Source organism: Triticum urartu, chromosome 5 (assembly GCF_003073215.2).
Source record: "Triticum urartu cultivar G1812 chromosome 5, Tu2.1, whole genome shotgun sequence".
NCBI classification, from domain to species: Eukaryota; Viridiplantae; Streptophyta; class Magnoliopsida; order Poales; family Poaceae; genus Triticum; species Triticum urartu.
The window spans coordinates 501,828,406-501,831,786 of NC_053026.1; the positions used below are offsets into that span (position 1 = coordinate 501,828,406).

Consider the following 3,381-nt stretch of genomic DNA (forward strand, 5'->3'; position numbering starts at 1 on the left):
AGTAATTTCATATATTTTCGTTTAGATTTCGAAATACACTCCTAAAATACCTGTTTCATATATTTTAGACGAGTAATTTCATATATTTACGTTCATATTTCAAATTACACTCTTAAGAAACACCAATTTCATATATTTCAGACGAGTAGTTTCATATATTTTTGTTTATATTTCAAATTACACTCTTAAGAAATACCAGTTTATATTTCAAGAACTATTTCAGTTCAGATTACACTAAAAAACACTCTTAAGAAAAACCATTCCAATTACAATTTCATTTCACATCAAGGATATTAGTTTCACAAATCTGCATTTCACATCACATAGCAGTTCCACATATCTACATATTTATTTCAATGTCGGAACAACAATGTGACATATATCACACAATCTGCTTCAAATCTTCACATCAATTTCAATTTGACACCTTCCCTTCCATTGGTTGAATATTTTGGTGGATTCCATAACTGAAACATTTAGTATATTTCAAATTCACAAGCATGGGGAGCTGTCCATCTGATGAAGAAGCAAGGGTGGGAGCTGAAATCATGTAGCACAAATCGAAAATCAGGAAGTACAGAGAAAGAGATGTTAATACGCGGATGTGGTGGACAACCTGATCCCGGGGGGTGTGTCACACCTGTAATACGCGGATGACACACTCCTCCTTTTCGAACCCGACACACACAGTATCGCAACGGTCAAGGCCATTCTGTTGTGTTTTGAACTCATGTCGGGGCTTAAAATCAACTTCCACAAGTGTAAAGTGGTGTCCATAGGGATGGACGCGGCCGAAAGTCAGCGGGTAGCCAACTTGCTTAACTGCAAACTTGGCCAGTTTCCGTTCACTTACCTCGGCCTCCCGATCACGGCGAAGAAATGTTCGATCGCCGATTGGGAACCTCTCACCTCCAAGGTAGCGGGCAGGGTGTGTCCGTGGAGAGGTAGATTTATGTCTTCAGGGGCTAGACTAATCTTAACCAAATCCAGCCTCTCATCCTTACCTATGTTCGCCATGGGTTTGTTCTTGCTGGCGGATGGGGTACACACTAAGTTGGATACCCCGCGGTCCCGTTTCTTTTGGGAAGGAGCGGGACCCAAACGAAAATACCATATGGTCAAATGGCAGGCCGTTTGCAGATCTAAAGCCCAGGGGGGCCTTGGGATCATCAACTCCAAGCTGATGAATATTGCACTCATGTGCAAATGGATCTGGAAGATGTCTCAGGGTGAGATTGGCCTCTGGATCGACCTCCTCCGTGCGAAATACTTCCCGAATGGGAATTTCTTCGAGGCGGCCTCTCGTGGGTCCCCCTTCTGGAACTCCATTCAAGCCCTAAAACCCTTCTTCGCCAGGGGCGCGAAGTATGGAGTTAACAACGGGCGCTCCACGCGGTTTTGGCTAGACCTTTGGATTGGCCAACAACCCCTATGGTCGGAGTTTCGCCAACTCTACTCCATTGCAGTCGAGCCCAACCAATTGGTTGATTCGGCTCTTAGCTCCTCCCCACCCTACCTCAACTTCAGAAGAGAATTATCGGGGACGGAAATGGCGGAGTGGGACCGCCTTCGGGATTTGATCGCGGATGTTCGCCTGTCGGACTCCGCGGACACGGTCTCTTGGATACTTTCGAGCTCTAGCAAATTCTCTGTCAATTCCTTATACAGAAAGCTTACCCGCGGCCAGGTCCCTTCGGCTGCCATGGGGCTTTGGAAGGCTAAAATCCCTCTCAAGATCAAGGTCTTCCTCTGGCAACTCTGCCAAGATCGCCTTCCTACCTCTACCAACCTTGCTAAGCGCAACGGCCCCGCCTCCGGCCCTTGTGCTTTGTGTAGGGTTTCGGAAGATGCTAACCACGCTTTCTTCCGGTGCTCTTTGGCGCGCTTTGCTTGGAGCGCGGTCCGTGAGGCCGTGGGGGTGGATTGGGATCCCCGCTCCCGAGACGCGCTAGTGTCTTCTTTGTCATTGGTTCATGGCCCGGCTCGTCGGGTCATGTGGACATGTGCGGCGACCATGTTATGGGCTATCTGGCATATTCGTAACAAGTTTACTATCGAGGGCGTATTTCCCTCGTATCCCGCTGACGTTATCTTCAAATGCATCATTTTCTTGCAGCAATGGGCACCGCTGGGCAGACAACAGGATTCTGATCTTCATCACCAAGCTCTTTGCCGTCTTCGCTTAGTTTACGCCGAGTCCCGCACTCCGTCGTCCGCGCCGTCTGCTATCGCATAGGGATAGGCAGCCCCTTTTGGTTGTACTTTCAGCCGAGCCTGCGTGCTCGTTTCGCTAGGCCGGACGTGCCTTGTAACGTACTTTATTCTTTCTCCGGTTGCTGTTTCCAAGACTTGCTCGTCTTTTGTCTGATGCCGTGTGTTGGTCATGTGGTTGTCATACGCTGCCTATGTTGTGGGCTTTATTAATTTAAAACCGGACGTCCCTGACGTCCATGTTCTAAAAAAAAGAGATGTTAAGGAAGTTGTGCTTACCTCGGTGGATCCTGACCTGCTTCCTCGTCCGCGTCGGCGACAACTGGATCTGGTTGACTTGGGGTGTATCCCATGATTTCCGGTTGGATCTCCAAAGTCCAGAGTGAGGACCAGGGAGGCGGTGGTGGGCACCGGGGCGCGGGGATCCGCTACCGGCGGCAACACAGAGGCACTGCACCGCGTCCTGACTGTTCGTCAGATCCGGCGAGGGAGTCCGTTTCCACGGCGGCTTGTCGAGGTAGGGGATTGGTTACTCAAGGAGGGAGACTGACTCCAGCCGGCGTAGTAGGTAGAGAGCAGCGGCCGCCGTACGACGGAGAGAGAGCAGGGGCCGGCGTTGACCAGAGAGAGAGAGAGAGATGTGGAAGAGAGCAGCGGCCGGCGTGGAACTGATGTGGGAGCGACAAACTGATGTGGGTCCATCCAGTATTCCGGTTCGTATATGCTTGTATCCTAGAAACAGACGCGAAAAGGAAAATCACGTGGGATCCACTCACACCAATCTAGAAGCAGTGACGAACGGTGGATCTCTTGCCGGTACATCCCGGCTCCGGTAAAATAACTTAGTCGGGTAGGAGTATTGCTTAGCTAGATACGTGCGTACGTGCTAAAGGGCTACTGTTCGTGTGTGTGCTATATATGCATGGGCTTGTTTCTCATGGTTTCCTTCATTCCTTGTAATATTCCTGTAAATATCGGTCCAAAAGGAAATGTAATTTTTTTCGTTGGAATATTTTCCTTTTTGTGGTGAACAAAAGAAATAACGGCAGTAGTTCTTTAGGAAAGGAATCATATCCTAATTTTTTGGCACAATACCACCGGATAACATCCGACTTGAGCTCATTTTTCGCTTATATACACCTTATGTTCCTAAATATAATATGTTTTGGC

General features: G+C 48.5%; 1 long non-coding RNA gene across 1 annotated transcript; it reads right to left on the reverse strand.

The window, feature by feature from the left end:
• Positions 1–260: 260 nt before the first annotated feature.
• On the reverse strand, positions 261–2,902 carry LOC125556453. Its single transcript, XR_007305097.1, has 2 exons — positions 2,491–2,902; positions 261–540 (listed from the first exon to the last, which is right to left on the reverse strand). It is a non-coding gene; the product is annotated as an uncharacterized LOC125556453 (long non-coding RNA).
• Positions 2,903–3,381: the final 479 nt, after the last annotated feature.